Here is a 22,600-nt window from a genome sequence, read left to right as displayed (position 1 = left end):
TTTCCAAGCGTGTCAGAGTACTACGGTGGCCTTCTGGTAACGTAAAAACGTGAAAGTCTCTCTCTAGAGCCAGAGTTTGGTTTGTCCGTTCTGGGCTACTGTAGAAACATGGCGGACTCCGTGAAGAGGACCCGTACTGTATGTAGATATGAAGGGCTCATTCTGAGATAATGAAGGATTCTTAATTTAAGGTGATTAAACACTAATGAAAACATAACTATGAATATTATATTTAATTTCTGATAATAGATCCCCCAAAATGCTCAACATGTTCTCATCCCAACTCGTCACATACTGACGGTTTGTCAGACACCTTGGCATCACTTTTTAGTCACAGTAAACACGTGGTTAATGTTGAGAATTAAACAAAAACACTTACGTTAGGTTTAAGTTTAAGCAAAAAAACACTTGGATAGGTTTAGGAAAGAACTACATGGTTGGTTGAGTATTGTGGCTACACGTTAATGGATGAAAGCCAGGTGTTTGTTTGACCCATCCACCCGCCCTGTGTGTCTCTTTCGCTCTTTAAACTACGTCACCACAGCACTTACTCTGAGAGTTTACTGTTGCCACAGATGGGTTGCCATTGTGGTTAAGGAACACCCAGTGCATCTCATATTAGCGCTAAAGGGTACGTTGTGTGGCGGTATCAAACGCAGATGGCCTCGACAAAGCCTCGGTATCAAACGCCCTGCGAATGATAATGGGCTGAAATGCTACAAATGCTTTAAATTACAAAACATTAAGCAAATATGTTATATATTGAAGTTAAAATATGAACCCTTTGCTAGTAGAAGCAGGTTGAATGCAGCTAAACCAGACCTATTTTCATATATGCTGTGATTTACTGGTTGCTGCAGTATATCAGCAGTTTTACCACGAATGCTCACTTTGCTTTGAAGCACACTGGAAATATGCAGCCTTTTTTGCATAAAAAGGCGTATAAATGCCATGATAATGTGCAAGATGTTTAGCATAGTTTGTCACATGTTTTTATTGACATTTGTCACATCTTTTCCGTAGTTGTGTTACGTTGTTTCTGTACGTGTTTCACTTAGTTTACGTACTCATTTGAAGTTCAACCATGATGTTTTCCCTTACCCTAACTAAGTGGTTTTCTTGCCTGAACCTAACTGCGGACATTATCATGGTGTACAAATGACACGCAAAAAGTGGCGTACCAATGACAGGAAAGGTAAAAATTCGTACTCATCACATGCAAAATGTCTGAGTAATGTCGTGGTATTTATGTGTCTTCCTGTGAGACCGGGTTGAAATATGCCTTACCTGTTTTTATTACGGTAGTCAATGAGATGTGATGATGAATGAATCTGGGCTGAGGCAGACCAGTTTTAAAAAAAGGAACAAGGCACATTGTACATTGTATATTGTACAGATTGTTATAGATTTAGTTGTTGATTTATTGATATTTAAATAGTTGCTATTTTAGGCAGTTCTATCAAACCCTCTCCTATTACAGATTCCCTGCCAGGTGTGGATTACTGAATGTATTTCTGCATTTAAAATATGCTTATAGTGTACTTATATCATCATAACATTTTTAATTTATTAATCCAACAAATCAGGTTACCTGTTGTTACTGGGAGACTGCAGAGGACAAACAGACAGAATCCAAACCAGCTGAACAGACGCATTTTCTTCTGTCAACCAAAAAAAGAAAACACATCAGTTAATTTTTATCTCAACTTTAACTTAATTAATAAATTCAATTAAGAGGAATTCAGAGTGTTACAGTCTATACCAGGAGTCTGAATGTCAATATTTGTTCTTAACTTTAATCACTTTCTTCATAACGCTGGATGACGTCACCATATTTTGCAATTAAATCATAAAATACTGACATGGTGATATTTGTATGTTCTGATTGTTAACATATTAATATTCTATGTTCCTTATGAAGTCAGGTTGCTTAATTCAAACATTGTAGAAGACACAGCTTTGTTGGCTTTCACCTGCTCAGATAATCAATGTTATAATGTTATAGATTTATTTTTGGGCAAAAGCAGTAAAGCCACTCTGTAATACAACAAATCCTTACAAAAGTATCAAGAAGTATCATTATTTAATTTATCATCAGACTGTGTAAAATTGTGATTCAAAGTAATTTGACGTCCGCTTACCTTGAAAGAAAGCTTCACATTGTCTGTCCAGATGAGACTTTGGACTATTTGTGACTTTATGATTTTATAACCGGATGAACCATGAACTGTGGCCGCTGGTTTATGATTTCATATCACCAACGGAAACATTTTATTGTTCAGACGGATCAACTGCTGCAGTGAAGAATCTATGTCTGCTCAGACTGGAGCGGTTTTGTGTTGTAGAGCAGTAGTTTTCAAAGTGAGGTCCGGGGACCCCCAGGGGTCCTTGAGGAGGTTCCAGGGGGTCCCTGGCAAAAAGGGGAATAATTAAATAATCAGATGGGGAACCTCAGACAAAATCTTATCAAATGAGAGTCTGTGGTCTAATTTGTGTCAGTTTAAGGGTCCCTGATGTGAAAACGTTTAGGAACCACTGTTTTAGAGCATTTACTCTTTTAGAAAACTTGGTCATGGTCATTTTCAAAGGGGTCCCTTGACCTCTGACCTCCAGATCAGTGAATGTAAATGGGTTTTATGGGTACCCACGAGTCTCCCCTTTACAGACATGCCCACTTTATGATCATCACATGCAGTTTTGGGTAAGTCATAGTCAAGTCAGCACACTGACACACTGACAGCTGTTGTTGCCTGTTGGGCTGCAGTTTGCCATGTTATGATGTGAGCATATTGTTTTATATTAAATGCAGTACCTGTGAGGGTTTCTGGATCAATATCTGTCATTGATCTGTGTTGTTAATTGATTTACAATAATAATAAATATACATACATTTGCATAGAGAAGTATATTTATCCACTCCCATGTTGAAAAGAGGATTAAATACTGGACACATCTCCATTTAAGGTTCATTTTGAACAGATAAAAAAAGTGTGATTAGTTTGCAATTAAATATTGATTGATTGACAGCCCTAGTTTTCATGTTTTTTAACTTTAACTTAGAATATAAAGGAGACTTCACATCGGTCTCATTTCAATGTGTTGAATGTGGCGTGACATGATTTCGAACAGACAATATGAAACCACAAACTTTATTAACACAGTACATCTGTTGTCTTTACACTCCAGCAGACTGTTGGCTTTAAATGTACACACACAATGAAGATGTGAGATTAAAAAAAACAGGCGTATTATTATTGAAAACAGAAACAACCTATTCCGTAATTAAAAATAACATAAAATAAAGTCAAAAATAGTTAATAAAACATATAGAAACTTTTAATGTCACTAGCAACTAAAAGCACACAAACATTTTCACTGCCATGTTTTAAAGTCCCGTCACTTTATTTCACCGTTGTTCCCAATAAAGTTTTATCATCCCATCGTCAACGTCTAGAAGCCTTTCCACTAAATGCTAAGAGTAAACACACAATACACCGTGTGCTGTTGTATGTTTAGAGCTCTATGGGTTATGGGATGTATTTAATCTCACACAAAAGATAAAAGTCAGAAGTCACCATGAACTAAATGAATTTCAAATCCAGCTTCCAACCAAATAATGTGAATAAATGCAGCAGCCTCTCACAAATATTAAATGACAAAATTCATCAGTCTGAATTTTATCCGACAATATTGTTGATTAATGGAAAAAAAATCAAAATAAAAAGGGAAGTCCGACGTTTGTCCAAGAGGTTTCCTCTGGAAACTTTTTTTATGCCTTCATGTCGCTGATATTTAATATATTTGTTTTGCTTTCTTCTATTTCCTCCCTCCTCTCTCTGACTCAAGTTTCCTCTGAATCTCCTCCAGTTGTTTCTTAATTTGCTCCATGTCGTTCTCTACTTTCTTCTTCTTCTCTGTAATTCTGTTAACCTCAACCATTGTCTTATACTTTAGTTTGCCTGTGTTCAGTTGCAGTAGTTGTTGTTCTATCTTCCTCTCGTTCAGGTTCCAGTTGGTCTCTGTTAGGATTTCTTTTAGTTTGCCGTATCCCTGACATCTGTTAGCTGTTCTATCTCCCTCCTCCTCCACTGACTGAACCTTCTTTTCATTCTCCTCCACCAGTCTCTCTAACTTCTGCATTTGGTCGGTGAGTTTCTCTTTCTGCTTCTCCAGTCCCTTCGTCAGTTCTGACAGAGTACCAATAACCTGTATTATATCTTTCTGTTCTTCCTCTCTCTGCTTCTCCAGTTCCTTCATCAGTTCTGACAGAGTACCAATAGCCTGTGTCATATCTTTCTGTTCTTCCTCTTTCTTCTTTAACTCTTCCTCCATTTTCTTGATTTCTGTCATGAGATGCTCTCTGCTTCCTTCTGCTTCCATCAAAGACTGCTGTGTTGTTGTCTTCATCTCTGGCTGTGAAACTACATCAGACACAGAAGCCGAACATGATTTTAGTGTTGAAAGTAGAAACATTATTTAATTTAAATGACAGCAAATAATATCTTTACTGTAACATTTGAAAATTGAATTCCCCCTCAGGGATTAATAAAGTGCCTTGTGTGCAGCTACAGGGTTAGCTAACGATAGCTAACGCTTTGTTTGAAATAGAGTATGCTAACTAGCAAACGACTAGCCTCCAACACAACTCACAAAAAAAGTTATATCTAGTGAAGCAAAACAGGAATGTGACTGACGTCGGGGGGGAAACTAGTGTTGTGGGAGTGTGTGTGTGCACGTGGGAAGTGAATGGTGAAGCAAGAGAGAGCAAGCGGCGGCGAAATGAGCGTGCAGCGGAGAGTTAGTTTAGCTCTGAGAATAACAAGTTCAGTGGAAGTTGCCATTTGTGCAGAAATGTGTCTTGTTTTCCTGCTGCTGAGTGGATTAACGGGGATTAACTCTGGAGAGAGTGACGGTATCGACTCCGACCAATACTACGGTGTCTCCCCGAGATAGAAAATGCATTATTAAAAAGTCAAATACATTTTTAGCTCACCGATTTTGTTTTGTTTCAGTTTCCAGACAGACAGGACAACAGAGAGAACAAACAGGAGGCCAAACAACACACTAAAGGCAATAGATGCAGTACAAGTAGACGGAGCCACGAAGAAATCCTCTGAAATAATAAAAGAGAGAACAACAGTTATAGAAAACTAGACTTCACGTATGACAGGAAAGTTGTGTTTCATGAGTTGGAAGCTGAAAGTTGTAATTTTAGAAATGTTTTCTACCTGGCAGATGGACTAGTGCCTCTCTGGTCTGGTTGATGTTCTTCTGTTGGACTCTACAGCTGAAGCTGTTGCTGTGTCTCTTCTCCACAGTCACTCTGCTGCTGACAGTATAGAGGTCATCAGGACCTCTGACTGTCTCTGGAGGTCCAGCAGAGAGGAGGTTTCCCTCACCGTCCAGCCACAACACCTCAGGCTCTGGATACCAGCCTTCAGACCTGCAGGCTAACATCACTCCTCTGGTGGCCTTATCGATGCCTGCTAAGCTGATAGCAGGTGAGGAGACAGCACCTGATCAGATCAAACAGAAATGTACCTTGAATGATGATCAGCATTCTTTGTATCTCAAGCATCACATCAGTGTCCACATGACCCATCTTCCAACTGTGGCCCTGATGAGCAGCCTGTTCTACTAAAAATCACCTTCCTATACTACCAAACTCTATTGTCAATTACAGTTCGAGGGAAACATATTTTGTTCCAGATTACACTTGTTTTTGACGTATAACAAATGTGTTTCTAATCAAAGTCCAGGTAGGGAGGAGGTCAGGATGGATGGGTCAAACAGGCAGGAGGCCTTTCACCCCGGAGACCTCTGTTCGTGTCCTGTGTGAAACCAAAAGTGCCTCTTATTACTCGTTGCCTTCGTTGGTTGGGTTGGTTGGGTTGGTTGGGTTTAGGCATGAGGAGTGAGATTAGTCAGGTTTAGTGTAAGAATATCAGGGTAAGCCACCCAGAGGCAGAGTAGGGAGAGTCATGCCATAGTAGGAAAGAAAAATATTGCAAATGGGAAGGTTATTTTGCATAATATTTAGCCATGTTAGCCAAAGGTCTATATGTAGGACAGTGTAGTCAGTTTACTTACCAACAAAAAGCTCAACAAAATATTTTTTTCTTTGTTTTGGGGTGTAGCATCTGTACGTCCCGTTATCAGAGATCTTCACTGTGGACAGCGTCAGAGACATGTCTCCGTGCTTCAGTTTCTCAATGGACACTGATGTTCTTCCCTTGTAGGCCTCGTTCTGGTCAGTCAGAAGTTCCTGACCAGCATGCCACACATGGACAAATCGGGGGGTTCAGGTCTGGTCTCCCCCACTCCAGAGTCATGGAAACAGCATTCATGGGAGGATCCAGCTGACATGGCAAAACAACGTCATCACCAACCATCGCCATGACGGGCTGAAGTGGACCGATCTCCTGAGACCGACCTGGGAAGAAGTAGGTCTATTTTAAATTCAAGCCCAGTCACAAAGCAGTCCATGAAATAGTCACAAAATTGTAATGTATTGATTTGTGTACATAGACACAAATTCCACTTTTTTTTCGTGACGGTCAGCACAAAACCAATTTGTATGTAATCCGCATAGTTGTGAATAGGGAACTATAAAGAGCGCCGAACGCTGCGTAGGGAGGAGGTCTGGGTGGATGGATGGAGTTAAAAAACACAGGACTTTCACATCAGGAGACCACTCTTCATGTCCAGTGTGAAAAAAAGTCAAAGTTGATTTATTTGGCACGTAACTTCCATACATAAGTTACAGCACTTCCAGAGTTATTTTAACCCAAACTGACATTTTCCTAAACCTAACTAAGTAGATTTATTTTGAAAAGACTGGAGCGGAAATTGACACGTGTGTCACGTGTTGCTGAAAGTCGTGCTGAGCGTCACGGAAAAAAAAGTGGAATTTGTGTCTATTTACATGAATGAAATCAATTCAATTTCATAACTATTTCACAAACTGCTGTGAGACTGTGTTGTAAATTCACATTCACCTCCGTGAGGGTGAATATTCACCATAAACATGAACTATTGATCGTTGCTTCTGTTGTGTCTTTAGAGATTTGTATCTACAACTAAATTATCGTATGACATAAGCTAAGTGTTTGTAATGTAGCTTCTGGTTATTGATATGCAGTGAGAATGTAATTCGACAAGGACATTAATTCACTGATGCTAAAGTGATGCATTTCTACAGAAGGAAGCTCAAAGAACCAGAAAACACTGGCTAGTGAAATGTTTTATCTTATGGCTGGTTCAGACTACACAGCCCATTATAGCCTGATTATAACCCGACATGGACGCCTTAGGGTGTCAAATCGATCGTTTTATCTTGTTTAGTTTATAGTAGACGACAACCGACGTGTCTAGGATGCATCACGACATTCCGAAAGTCTATTATGCTTGATTTTTTTTTGCCTTCGACGACGTGTTTCCGTTATGGCCATGACTTGCTACGCTGGCGTGCACAAATGAAAACAATGGCGAAGTGAAAGAGGAACGATGTTGGTGCTGTGAGGTGGAATTGTGAAATGGAAGGAAGATTTGTGGAGCAATGGCAACAACATGTAATGGAAAATTACATTGTATGTAATGATGTCTCTTTATGCAACAGTGGAAAGTTACTGTCTGTGTGCTCTTCGTCTCATGTAGAGGGAAAGTACTGAGTCTTGACTTTTACTGGGACACTGTCTGAGTAAAACAACTCCTTTTCTCACAGTCCCTGTTGTAGATTTCTATATAGTCACGTTGTAATAATCTCCTGCAGTGCACTCTTCTGCAGACTTTGTGTGACTCTGTATAACCAGTGCCTCTTCTTGCAAGAATAAAATACAACAAAGACATTTCATCTGTTCGAGATCCTTATTTCAACGTTCATTAGGACTCATCTCGGAATATTAATTGAATTTCCATGGTGGGCTGATTAGAGCTGAACTGGGCAGATACACAATACCAAACTACAGGCAACACATTCTCAATGGTGCCTTACGTTACCACTACATGTGTATGTGTCACTTAAACACATCCTGTACCAAAGTGGTGCGTGTGTGTGCGTGTGTGTGTGTGTGTGTGTGTGTGTGTGTGTGTGTGTGCGTGTGTGCGTGTGTGTGTGTGTGTGTGTGTGTGTGTGTCAAGTTACTGTTTAATGTGTGCGCCGTCCTAACTTGAAACAGACCGAAACATCCACTGCAAGACTCCAACTGGAATTCATTCAACGAAACAGCTTTTTCTTTTTCTCTCCTTTATTTTAGGTTGAGTTAGGTTCATTTCACTTTAGTGATTTCCCATTTGCCATTTGCGTTAGGTGAAAAACCTTTCAAATAGAAAAAATACAGAAAAGAAAATATTCACATTATTTCCAAATAAGTATAAATAAGAACAAAGAGAGACTATGCAAAATTCATTTCTCCTTATTTAAGTTAATACACACACTCCCATTAAATGTCTCATATCAAATACAAATAAGCCTTCCCTAAAGGTAATATATATATCCCCACACACACACATATACATATACATATACATACATATGTGCATTATATTATTTTATTTAATTACTATTTTTAATTATTTAATTAAGCACAAAGTATCTTATATTTCCTAATTACTTTTGAGTTCATATCAAATCACGTAGCAATCCTAAACTACATTTCCCATAAGCCCCCATAATTCACCGTGCCTCTCACCGCATCATCCACCGGACACTCAAACAAACAAAGTCAACCACCGGCACAAACAGACGGACTAAACCACCAGCAACAGCGATCTCCGCCAGGAAAACAGTCTCTCAAAGTGATTCAGTATCCTTACCGGCTCCCCTTACACTCTGTAGATGTTCCTTTCGCACATAGTTCCACTGCAGATTGCAGCGCTGGTTTGAATGAAAGCCCTGCTTGGTTAGCGCTCCGCCATTTCTTCAGGACCCCCTTTCTGTGACACCGAGGAGTGCTGCCTTTACAAAACTCCGGGCGTAAACCGATCAACCACTTCCCTCTCTCTGCTTCACTCCCTGAGCTCCTTAATCCACAAACCACTCTCTATTTATCTCCTCTCTACCTCTCCATTTATATTGCTCTCCCAATCTCTATCCACTAATCGCTATTTATCAATATTTATAAATCCCAATTTTCTGAAACTTCAGTTTGACCCGACACCTCCCACTCGGTCTTCCCATGGAAACACTGGGAAGGTCGCCAGCTTTAAAGGCAAACTTGGTCTTCATACGGTGGTCTTGAAACCTTTAAGATGTGTTGACTTGACTCTCCATCTGTTCCTCAGCAGGTAATAAGACAACCAGCCGCCTAACGTCCCTGTGAAGGATGGTCGCTTGCAATTTCCTCTTCTGCTCATCAGAGGTTGGATGGTTTGTCTTTGCTTTCAAAACTTTTGTCACAGGAACATGGTAGCTTGGGAAGATCCTGACGTTGACGTCCCTTACGATGCCTTTGCTGTCTGGATTAGTGCCGACGACTCTGCCAAGCTTGAATTGACCCCTGAGCGCATTTTGGTCGCTTAGCCAGACAATGTCCCCAACAGTGACGTTTCTTTGCGCAGTGTGCCACTTGCTCCTTACAAACAAGTTGGGACCTGCGAGTTGACTCCAATGCCTCCAGAACTTCGTCACCTCTGACTGCATTGCTCGGAGTCTTTTATAAGGGTAGCTGGAAAAGTCGAATGTTTTGATATCCCCACTTTGAGACGCTCGACCAAGTAGGAGCGTATTTGGTGTGATATATTGAATACAGTCCTCTCGGCTCTGTACCCTGGCGTCAATTGGGCGGTCATTTGCCAGGCTGGCTGCTATGTGAAGAGTTGTCTCAAACTCACTGTAGCTGAGCACAGACTCCTTTCCAAGGCTCTGAAGTGCTCTCTTTACAATCTGTACAGCAGCTTCTGCAGCCCCATTCCTGTGTGGAGAATCAGCCGGATGGATTTTCCACATCCACTCTGTTCCATCTTCTGCTGCTGTGTCCTCCAGGGCTGATTTGTTCAGGCCATCCAAGAATCTGTACAGCTCCTCCAAGACTGGCTTCGCTCCAATGAAATTGGTGCCTGGATCCGACCAAATCTTTCTTGGATGCCCCCTGATTGCTGTGAACCTTTGATAGGCCATCAGGAACCCTTCAGTCGATAGGGTGTTTACCACTTCTGTGTGGATGGCTCTGCTAGCCATACAGCAAAAGACAACCCCCCAGACTTTTAGTGTCACTCTTTTCTTGACGTCATCTTTTACTTGGTAGGGGCCGAAAAGGTCTATGGTTGTGAATTCAAAAGGTGCAGCCGGTTCAGTTCTTTCTGGCGGTAAGTCACCCATCACTTGCTGACATTTCCTTGCCTTTGCCTTCCTGCAGAGCATGCAACCATCGACAACTTTTTGGGCAATCCTCCTGCCTCTTATGACCCATGCCCTCCTTCTCATCTTGAGTAAGGTTCCAGCCACTCCGTCATGACTCATATTGTGGGCCTCCCGAGCTAACAGCGTTGATACCCAGGCGTTATAGGGCAAGATGGGGACACCAACTTGATCTTCTTTGAAGAGTTGTACTCGGCCGCCGCAAACCAAAAGCCCAGACTCTTTGTCTTTGTATACTACCAGTCTGTCTGTGGTAGTGCTTGGGAAGGTTGCGCCATCTTGTGCTGCAAGAAAAATGTCTCTTAGGGCATCCTCTCTTTCTCTTAAGGAGATGACTCCTGATAAAGACACTGCCTCCCACTTTGGACTGTTCATGGCTTGACTTCTTTGTCCGATGAACTTTCTTGCTGCTCTCCAGATCCAAGCAATTGTTTTGACCAGTCGGGTTAGATCACTGAACCGCTTGATGTCCACAAGGCTTTGGATTGCTGCAGACTCCGCAGGTGGTCTCTTTTGCTTGGTTTGCACCTGGTTCTGATCTGGTTTTGATTCTTGTTTCTCTGCTTTGGTTCTTGTCAGCGCAGCAACGAAAGCCTTCTTTTGCAACCTGTTGATGCTTTCTCTGGCATTGGCTGCTAGTTCTTTAGCTGATTTGATTGGCCAATCATCCAGTGGCAAACTCAGAAACTTTGGCCCGTTTCGCCATTCTGAGTCTTCATCCAGGTCTTGAGGTCTACCTCCTCTGGTGATTATATCAGCAATGTTCTGTGGGCCAGGAATCCACCACCAGTCTTGAATCTTTGTGCTGTTCTGAATCTCTCCGATCCGATTTGCAAAGAATGTTTGATATCCATAGCTTTCCCGCTGTACAGCACCAAGGACTGTTTGGCTATCAATGAAATGGTACCACCTCCCAGCTTGGATTTGGCTGTGCAACTCAAAATACTTTTTCAGCCGTGAGGCAAACACTGCTCCGCACATCTCTGCTTTGACAGCATCACCTCTACAGTCCAAGGGAGTTAATTTGGCCTTTGACTCCACCAGCCTGACTATTGAGCCCTGGTCTGAGTTCCATCTTAGGTACATCACTGCCCCATAGGCATGCTCACTTCCATCAGAGAATGTGATTGCCCAGGGTTCCTCGATGAAGCATGGGGGAGTGAGTGCTCTGGTGAACGTGACTTTGCCAAGTTGGATGTACTCTTCAAAGAGCTGAATTGCATCCTCCCTTAGGCCATCCGAGAGGGCTATGTCCCATGTGTCTTTGACCGGACAGCTTTTGCTCTTTGCCTCTTGAAATGCCCTGCGTACCAGTATAGCACCCTTCTGCTTAGCAGGAGTTACTAGCCCAACTGGGTCATACAGCCCTGACACTTGGCTGAGCAGTTCTCTTCGTGTCAGGGGGTTTGGCGTCTGGTCTCTTACTTGCCCATGCATAAGGTCTTGGCCAAGTCTCATCTTTCTCTTTCTCCTTGAGAAATTGATTGCAACCATGACATGGAGTTTGTCTTCCTCTACCATGTAGCCTAGGCCGAGCGCTTTACTTTCATCATCATGGATTTGGTTTGGGAGGACCATGGACTTTGCTTTGGTCTTTTTCAGCTTGTCGTTGCTCTCCTTCCTCCCACTTTGCCCAGAAAAGACCCAAGGCTTGAGATCGAAACCTCCAGCTTTTAGGATCCGCTCCACATTTTCTGTGACGATCTTCAGCTGGTCAAGGTTGTTGTGAGATGTGAGAATGTCATCAACATAGCTGTCTTGCAGGAGTACTCGCCGCTCCTCCTCTAGGTGGGTGAAAGGAGGGAGGTTAGCAGTTTCGCGCATTGCTAGCTGTGCAATGCACCCTGCTGGTTTATCTCCAATGTTTACCCTTGTGATTGCATACTCTTCCAGGTTCTCATCCTCAGAATCTCGCCAGAGGAACCTATGCAAGTGCACTTCCCGGTCCTCCAGCCATACTGAATTGTACATCTTCTTTATGTCCCCCAGAGCAGCATATACTCCACCCCTGAACCTGAGAAGGACAGCACGAATCTGGTTGAGGACATCTGGACCTTTCAATAGCAGGTCATTCAAGCTCACGCCTCTGAACTTTTGGCTGCTGTTCCATACGAGTCTCACTGGGGTTGTGACCGAGTGTGGGTTAGGAGCGATAAGGTGACTCACGTACCATACTGGTCCATTCCAGTTGAGGATTGTATCCTTTGACAATTTCACTGCAGCTCTTTGTTCCACCATGTCATGCACTTGAGCGGCATATGCAACTTTCCACTCAGGTTCTTTGGCCAGCTGCTTCTCCGTTCTGAGAAATGTAGCCTCAACTGTCCTTTTATTGTTTGGCAGGGAGGCTGGATCTTCTATCCAAGGATATCTGGCGTGCCAATGTGGTTCCTTGCTGTGGCGGTCCTCTGTGACATAGGTGAGGCCTTCTTTTACTACTTCGAGCTCCCTCTCCTCAGCTAGAGTCATTTCTTTGCCTCCAGGCTGGCAGTTTCCACACCGACAACCGCCGCATTTTGGCTCACATGCTGCGCCAATACTATCCCACTTCCACCATTCTAGGAAGTTACGGTTGGTGGTTAGAGTGCTTGACTCCTGGAGCTTGGCGGCAACCTGTTGGTTTGGTGGATGCTGCTCCGCGACCCTGCCGGTGAACTCTTCGTATTTTACAGCTGCTGCTCTCATTGATCTTGCAAAATGTGTCTTGGACATGTGGGCTGAAACAGTGAGCTCCTCGAAAAGGTCAGGATGGGTCCCACCGACTGTCTTTCCCAGTGGTCCGTCCCACAGCACAAGGTCTCCAATTGCTCTGATTCTCTGAGGCGCTAGCTGACCTTCTCTGTGGCTTATGAGCAAATTTATTTCTCTGGGTCTCACAAGTACATCAAGCGGTATCTCTGGAAAGAACTTGTGCAGTTGCTCTGGTGTCACATTCTTGTGGACATTTGCAATGCTGTCTAGTCCATAACAAACCATTTGATGTGATTTGAGGGTGCCTTTGGGAGTCTTTACTCTGACCCTCAGAAGGTACCGCTTTGTCTCTACACGAACCTTCATCCCTCCAACTCCATGGACGACGAGAGTGATTTCTTCACTTCTGAGGTTCAGTCTGCCTGCAGCCTTATGGGTTATATAATTGGTGTCTGAAGCCAAGTCAATTAATGTCCCGATTTTCTGTCCAGCATTGGCTGTGACCTCGAGGAGCATCATAATCACTGGCAGCTCCTGTAATCCACTTTCCACAAGAAGGCTCGGTTGCTCTTTTCCAGTACTGAAGGCTCTTGATGCAGTGTTTGAAAACACATCCCGACATTGTTTTACTAATTCCAGTGGGAGTTTGCTGAAGAACTCTTCTTGCTCCTCCGTATATTTCTTCCTGCCTTTCTCTTCCTCTGAACCAAATCTGCTCTTTCTCTGCCATCCGTTGCTTTTCTTTGTCTCAGCATTTGGGCACAGATAGAAATGATGCTCAGGAGTCTGCTCATCTTTGCAGTCTTGACTTTTACACAGAAAGGAGGGTTTGCAGTATGAACCATTACCATGAACTTCAAGACACCTTCTGCATGCTCCCAACTTTCTCACTGCAGCTTTCTTCTCTGCAAGCTTTAGCCCTCGAAACTGTTTGCAAAAGTAGAGCTTTTTATTGTGCTTTCCATCACCACAGACCACACAACCTGTGTGGTCATCAGTTGACTTGGTAGTCTTGGTTCTGGCATATCTTGGCTCAGTCCTGGTTTCTCTTCTACTTGGCTCCTCATCCCTCAATTGCTCGAGCTGCTCATATATGCTCTCTTGCTCTTTGAGAAATGCCAAAAGACTGTCAAACCGATTCTCTGGTGCCACAGCATTCCTCCTGTCGGCGACATACACAAGCCATTCTTTCTTTAGATTTTCTGGAAGTTTAGTTTCAATTGACTTTGTCACCAGCGGATTTTTTATAGCACCTGTGTCTCCAAGGTCAGTCAAATCTTGAAGCGCCTTCTCCACAGCTTGAATCAACTCCACTATTTTCCGGGGCTGATGACTCCTGACTGCTGGCATTCTTTGTAACTCCTCCACTATTTCAATAGCAATAGTGATTTGATTGCCGTAGCGGTTTTCTAGGACACGAAAGATGTCGTTTGCAGTGTTGTAAGTGGTGAGGCGAAGGTCTCTTGTGATTTTGTCATCCAAACTGTCCAGTAATTGAATTTTTTTCACCTCCCTTGAACCAGTCATTCCAGGTGGTTCAGCATGAAGTCATACGCCTCCTCGTTGCCATCGGGCCGTACAGCGGTGGCGTGATCACACTCTATCTGTGCTGCCTGGAGTGCGGTTGAGAATTCAATATTCCCGAAGTTGACCCAAAGAGCCTCCTGAATCAGACCTTTGACCTTTCTTAGTTTGAAGTCACACTCATTTGCAGTCCTTGTCAGGTCGACTTTTTTCTGTTCAGTTACCACAGCTTCCTCATCTGTGTCCAGCTCTGCCTCCATGTCTGCAATGAAACCAGCCTCCATGTCGTCATTTGCTTGCATGACTTCCTCGGCTTTTATTGTGAGTTTATTGAAACTGTCTCTGAGCTCATCTTCAGACATGTCCTCATAGGTCCTGGTAATGCTGTTGACCAGACGAGTAAATAATCTTTTTGCTGTAGTTCTCGCCTCTTTAAGTTGCTCCACTGATTTCTCAACAGTTTGCTCGGCCATTTTTCTTTCAATCCGTAGGTTTTTCCGTTTACAGATGAGAAGGTAAGTCCGACTTTTGAATGATGCTTCTGTGTTGTGCTATTTCCACTTGATTGTCCTCTTTTCCCAAGATTCCAGGTTATTTCTCCTGCTGTTCCAGCTCAAAGCTTCCTGAATTCCTTTCCTGGGTCTCCAGACTCTCCAGTTTCCCGGTTCAGCGGTTTTTCACTGTCAAGTTACTGTTTAATGTGTGCGCCGTCCTAACTTGAAACAGACCGAAACATCCACTGCAAGACTCCAACTGGAATTCATTCAACGAAACAGCTTTTTCTTTTTCTCTCCTTTATTTTAGGTTGAGTTAGGTTCATTTCACTTTAGTGATTTCCCATTTGCCATTTGCGTTAGGTGAAAAACCTTTCAAATAGAAAAAATACAGAAAAGAAAATATTCACATTATTTCCAAATAAGTATAAATAAGAACAAAGAGAGACTATGCAAAATTCATTTCTCCTTATTTAAGTTAATACACACACTCCCATTAAATGTCTCATATCAAATACAAATAAGCCTTCCCTAAAGGTAATATATATATCCCCACACACACACATATACATATACATATACATACATATGTGCATTATATTATTTTATTTAATTACTATTTTTAATTATTTAATTAAGCACAAAGTATCTTATATTTCCTAATTACTTTTGAGTTCATATCAAATCACGTAGCAATCCTAAACTACATTTCCCATAAGCCCCCATAATTCACCGTGCCTCTCACCGCATCATCCACCGGACACTCAAACAAACAAAGTCAACCACCGGCACAAACAGACGGACTAAACCACCAGCAACAGCGATCTCCGCCAGGAAAACAGTCTCTCAAAGTGATTCAGTATCCTTACCGGCTCCCCTTACACTCTGTAGATGTTCCTTTCGCACATAGTTCCACTGCAGATTGCAGCGCTGGTTTGAATGAAAGCCCTGCTTGGTTAGCGCTCCGCCATTTCTTCAGGACCCCCTTTCTGTGACACCGAGGAGTGCTGCCTTTACAAAACTCCGGGCGTAAACCGATCAACCACTTCCCTCTCTCTGCTTCACTCCCTGAGCTCCTTAATCCACAAACCACTCTCTATTTATCTCCTCTCTACCTCTCCATTTATATTGCTCTCCCAATCTCTATCCACTAATCGCTATTTATCAATATTTATAAATCCCAATTTTCTGAAACTTCAGTTTGACCCGACAGTGTGTGTGTGTGCGCGCGCGCGCGTGTGTGTGTGTGTGTGTGTGTTACCTCCACAAAAGTGTGTTAGGAGAAGGAAGACAGCGATGTGTTTGGAAACACTGACAGGTCGGTGAAATCCATCTTTAATGTGAACCATCTTGAAGTGCTGAAAATCCAAATACACCTTTATGTAACATTAATTATCAATATTATTCTGACTTCCTAGCCGGTCTCATGCCAAAATAAGATTTTTAATCGTCGGAGACTTTAATATACATGTCTGTTGTCCCACTAAGCCACTGGATAAAGACTTTCTTGATCTTATTGACTCTTTTAATTTTGAATAGTCTGTGACAGGCCCCACACAGGAGCATGGGCACACATTGGATCTTGTTTTATCCAGGCAATCATAAACAGTAGCCTGGCTTCTGGTGTAGTTCCAGCTCATTTTAAACATGCTGTTGTGCAGCCACACACATTTTTCAAATTTCCAAACTCCCCTTCCTTTCTAAAGTCTTGGAGAAAGCTGTTTTTATTCAACTTCAAACTTTTTTAGACACAAATGGCATGGTTTTAAAGCACTTCACAGCACTGAAACTGCACTTTTAAAGGTTTTTAATGATCTTTTATTAACTGTTGATTCTGGCGATTCAGCCATTCTCATGCTTTTAGATCTCACAGCTGCTTTCGACACAGTGGACCACAACATTTTAATTTCTCGCCTGCAGCACTGTGTTGGTTTTAAAGGTACCGCTCTTAAATGGTTCAAGTCCTACCTGGCTGACTGTAGTTTTTCTGTATGCCTCGGTGATTTTACATCCTCCTCAGCCCCTCTCCCTTGTGGAGTCCCCCAAGGCTCTATACTTGGTCCGATCTTATTTTCCTTGTACATGCTTCCCCTGGGGTCCATTATTAGAAAGTATGGAATATCCTTCCACTTGTATGCGGACAACACGCAGCTTTACCTGCCCTTAAAAAATAATAACTCAAACTCTTTGGGCACATTGCTAGCCTGTCTCAAAGACATCAAAGACTTGATGGCTTTAAATTTTCTCAAGCTCAATGACGAAAAAAATGAAGTTATTATTTTTGGACACAATGGAGGCAGAAACGACCCCAACATGGATCTTTCCCATCTGGAACCTTTTGTCCTTCCTAAAGAATCTACCGGTCATAATGGACAAGGATTTTGAAATGGATGAGCAAATAAACACAGTTGTGAAATCAAGTTTTTTCCAACTGCAGCTTTTATCCAGGGTTAAGTCCTTTTTATCTTTTAATGATTTTAAAAAGGTAATGCATGCTTTTATCCCCACACGTCTTGATTAATGTAATTCCCTTTACGTTGGTGTTAGCCAAGCCTCTTTGTCTCGCCTGTAGCTTGTTCAGAACGCGGCAGCTCATCTTTTAACTGGTATGCGTAAACGTGAGCACATCTCCCCGATTCTGGCTTCTCTTCACTGGCTCCCTGTGCGTTTTAGGATTGATTTTAAGGTTTTATTATTAACATATAAATCATTAAATGGGCAAGCTCCGACCTGTCTCTCTGATCTTTTAAAACCACATATTTTATCGAGAACCCTCAGATCCACTGACCAGTTGCTTCTGACTGTCCCGAAGTCTAGGTTGAAGCTCAGGAGTGACCGAACCTTTGCAGTTGCAGCTCCAAAGCTCTTTTTAAATGTGCTTTATAAATAAATTTGGATTGGATTAATTAGTAGCATAATTTGTTTATAAATATTTAGATGTGCAGAATCTACAAAAGATACGATAACATTGGTGAACAGATTTGCCTGTCACAGTTTTAATTTCAAGGCCCATTTTGATTACAAGAGGAGGTGGAATGAAATCGATTTTTTTTAAGTTTGGTAACACTTTATAATAAACATAACTTATAAATGGTGAATTGATTGTTAAAACTATTAACATTAACGTTAATTAACAAGTTTGTGTTAACTAATTATTAGTAATGCTATAATTTGTTATTTTAACAGTTTATTGTTACACACATTATAACATAATATATAGTATAAGTATTTGTTAATGTTTGCGAAATTATTTTTAAACCTTTAAGAATTTGTTTGTAAACTGTCTATAAACATTATTTGAATGGCTATTATAAAGTTGCAACTGATGATTATAATAATACCTATAATACCTAATAAATACGTTGTAACGCATTCATAAACAATATTTAAATAGATAGTCCATCTATCTATGTAATGTTTAAAGATGTGTTACAAATGTTTTCTTCAAGGTTTACAAATCATTTGGTTATTATTAACAAATACTTAATATATTATATAAAATGTTATAATATGCAACAATAAAGTGATAATAAAAAGTTAACTCATTTAATCAGAATGTAATTGTTATTGTTTATCAGCTATGATACAATATAGAATTTGAAAACAAATTATTTCATATTACACAAACTAACAATAAAATAACATCACTTATAGCTTTACAAACATTTTGTTTTTGTTAACAGTAAAATAACTATTAAACAAGTTTAATTAACTATCAATTTACTATTCATAAATAATGGTAAATATAAAGTGTTACCTTAAGTTTTCTTCAGCATCAGTAATCCAGTGATAGTTGTGTGCACATCCACTGCAAACAAGAACTGCTAATAGAGTATTCTCTCTACTTTTAGTGGTGCCAATTTACCAAAATGTAAATATAGGCTAAAAACAAGACTCAAAAGAGAATACCTGACATTACAACAACCAGCTTCTCCTGATGGCTTTACTTTTCTCTGTTGTCATGTTGGTTCCCAAATAAGATGTTAGCTTGTTTGCATCTTTCACATTAGCAACAACATTTTTTGACTTCCTCCATTTTCACATAAGTCAAGTTTTAAACCGAGCGGATTCAGAAAAAGTCCACAGAAAGCAGCTCTTCACCCAGAAATGCACTTTAAAATTGGCGTCACTTAAGCCAGTGAGTTCGCCAAAAAACAGTGGGTAATTGCGGCAGCAATATTTACAGGGGAGGTGGGGGGTTGACAAATTACCCAGAAGCACGCTCTGGACAGTCTGAATGGTGCTGATGTCTATAATCTAGCATCGGCACAACAGTCTCACATTCAGTCAGCTGTGAAGACCTGCAGTTTTTCTATGTGAATATAATGATAATTAATCCGTTGTAATAAAGTTTATAGAAAGCATGATAGCAGCCTTTTCAAAAGTATAATTTGAGAATCCCACATACCTGTTGTTCGTGTCGCCTCACCTCTCCGTAAACTGTGTGGTCAAAGTCCTCCAATAAAATGATGTGTACTTTGAACGTGAGCATTTATAATAAGAGGTGTGTTCACTCTGCAGCATTTACATGCAGCTGTCTATGAAAGTCCAATGAGCTTCCTACAATTTTATACTAGTTAGATTTAAAATTAGTTTTTACATATTTACAACAATGTAGAAAACAAAATAAAATACAATGCAAAGAAGATCAGATTCAGGCGGCTGGTTGTTGAACAACACTGACTGGTTGATATTTCATCTTTGGCCAGTGTCCGTTTATAACCCAGCAGTTTTTCATATTCATTGGAATTTGTTTTTTATTCAAGATATGAAGATTTGTTCAAAATGATTACCACTTATTTAAGCCCCAGTCTGGTCATCTTATTGTTCAAGAGGAAGAAACTAATTAAAGAGCATCAGCAACACACTAAACTGACCACAGAGCAGATAATACACAAACACAAGCAGCACACATTCATTGCAAAAAAAAATTATATAGAAAATGTACAGATATATGAAGATGCTTTAGAAAAGTAGAAAACATGAACCAAAACAGATTTTCTTACAGTTAATGTCAAACAAGTAGCAAGGTAACACCACAATCTCACTTAGCCAAGTATTACATCCATCATAAATGTTGTACTTGTTGTCATTCAGCTTCACCTAATGATAATAAATCATCTTATATATATGACATTAAATTTCAACTTACACTTAATTTGTGTTCTTTGTGATTGTTTGTTTTTTTAGTCCCAGTAAGCATGAATTCATTAATATGTAGTTTCCAGTGAAATGTTAGTGAACTTAATCTGTTCACCTGTTTGTTCTGATTGCTTTCACCTGTCTGTTTGGCTAATCTACATAGATTTGAACATCACAACCTTTTCTTATTCTAGGAAGTTTAAACTCTGTTGTCTCCAGCAGTTTCTCCGTCTTCATTTTTAGTCTCTTATCATTTTTCTTTGTCTCGTCCAATTTCCACTGAGCCTTAATAGGTTTTCTTTTTCTCTTAATAATTGATCCCTTTTGTCAAACATCTTTTCTCTCTCTGTTGTCTCTAGACTCTTTATTTCCGTCTCCACCGACTGAAGCTTCTCCTTGTTCTCCTTCTTCTCTGCCTCCACTTTCTCAAGTTGTTCGTTGAGTTGATCTCTCATTTCCTTCAGTCCCCTCATCTGTTCCTGTAGTGTAGCAACATCCTGCTCCACGTTGTCCTGTTCTTTCTTCTTCATCTTCTGTAATTCATTTTGAAGAATGGCATTTTTCCTCTGAAATTCAGCTCTCTGAACTTTTGTGGAGAAAAGATGTGACATTGAACAACATAGAAACACACAAAAAAGGGCCAACAGTATGTCAGTAAATTAAAGTAATATTTCCTTCCTTGAGATTTTACACCAAAATAAGACATTTAAAATCCTGTATGTTTTAGATGAATTGAATGATGAAAGTAAAATCAATGATATAGTGTTTGATTTGTTCACTAGACATAAATTACAATTTAACATCATCAAAAGTAACAGTTGGTTGGTGTTTTGCAATTACATTTTTTATTACCGTAACAAGCTGTGACTTACCTCCAGAAATGAATTGACCCATTTCAGTTGTAATATCTGCTGAGGAGGCAGCACCTAAGGGTGAGAGAGAGCAGATATGTCAAACTCATCTGGCAGGATCAACACTCATTGGCTGCGGTCGAATAGTCAAAAACGGACGTCTTATGTCTTTTCCTAACCACCTCTCCTCGACCTCGATGGAAAACGTCAGGCCCTCAAGGAAAGATATGAAGGAGAATTCATGAGGAACCACTGCAGTGTTAAAGGTGTCATATTGTGCTCATTTCCAGGTTCATAGATGTATTTTAATGTTGTACTAGAACATGTTTACATGCTGTAATGTTCAAAAAAACCTTTATTCTTCTCATAGTGTCTCTCTCACTCTGCCTGCTCAGAGCCTCATTCAGCCTCTGTCTGAGAGACCCTGATTTAGAGCCTGTCTCCTCCCACTCTGCTCTGATTGGTCAGCGTTTCCTGCTGTCCGCTGTCAATCAAACATCCTCAATACAGCATCACTATCTCCCTGCAGCTAACACTTGCTGAGCTACACAGAGAGAAGCAGCCAGGAAGAGTTTATAAACTACTTAAAAGTTTATAAACCAGAAACTTCACCCAGCGCACGTTACCGGAGGAATCTGATCAGAAATCGGCGACAAATGATGAACATCTGCAGTCAAGACTCCAGGTATTCCTGTCGGGTTCTCTCAGGTAAATAATGCTATTTATAGCTCAGTGTTTACCTCATGCATCAACTCTGTAAACCGTAAAACACACACTCTGTTTTACATCTGTCTTTACAGATCCATCTGTGAGAAATGACCGACAGAATCATCCCAGAGGAGAGCAGACAGCTGAGAGCAGACAGCTGAGAGCAGACAGCTGAGAGCAGACGGCTGAGAGCAGACAGCTGAGAGCAGACGGCTGAGAGCAGACGGCTGAGAGCAGACAGCTGAGAGCAGACAGCTGAGAGCAGACAGCTGAGAGCAGACAGCTGTGAGCAGATAGCTGTGAGCAGACAGCTGAGAGCAGACAGCTGAGAGCAGACAGCTGTGAGCAGACAGCTGAGAGCAGACGGCTGAGAGCAGACGGCTGAGAGCAGACGGCTGAGAGCAGACGGCTGAGAGCAGATAGCTGAGAGCAGACAGCTGAGAGCAGACAGCTGAGAGCAGATAGCTGTGAGCAGACAGCTGAGAGCAGACAGCTGAGAGCAGACAGCTGTGAGCAGACAGCTGAGAGCAGACAGCTGAGAGCAGACAGCTGAGAGCAGACAGCTGAGAGCAGACAGCTGTGAGCAGATAGCTGTGAGCAGACAGCTGAGAGCAGACAGCTGAGAGCAGACAGCTGAGAGCAGACAGCTGAGAGCAGACAGCTGTGAGCAGATAGCTGTGAGCAGACAGCTGAGAGCAGACAGCTGAGAGCAGACAGCTGAGAGCAGACAGCTGTGAGCAGACAGCTGAGAGCAGACAGCTGAGATCAGACAGCTGAGAGCAGACAGCTGAGATCAGATGGGAGATACAGAGCTAACCCGTTAGCATGTAGCT

The 22,600-nt window shown here is 41.4% G+C and overlaps 1 pseudogene; it reads right to left on the bottom strand.

Annotated features, from left to right (window-relative positions):
* Nucleotides 1–3,135: 3,135 nt before the first annotated feature.
* On the bottom strand, nt 3,136–19,479 carry LOC141763874 (butyrophilin subfamily 3 member A2-like; annotated as a pseudogene).
* Between the last annotated feature and the right edge of the window lie 3,121 nt (nt 19,480–22,600).

This window comes from Sebastes fasciatus, unplaced genomic scaffold (genome assembly GCF_043250625.1).
Source record: "Sebastes fasciatus isolate fSebFas1 unplaced genomic scaffold, fSebFas1.pri Scaffold_81, whole genome shotgun sequence".
Lineage (NCBI taxonomy): Eukaryota > Metazoa > Chordata > Actinopteri > Perciformes > Sebastidae > Sebastes > Sebastes fasciatus.
The sequence above is the reverse complement of the archived record's forward strand: the minus strand, read 5'-3'. Positions and strand labels throughout refer to the sequence as shown.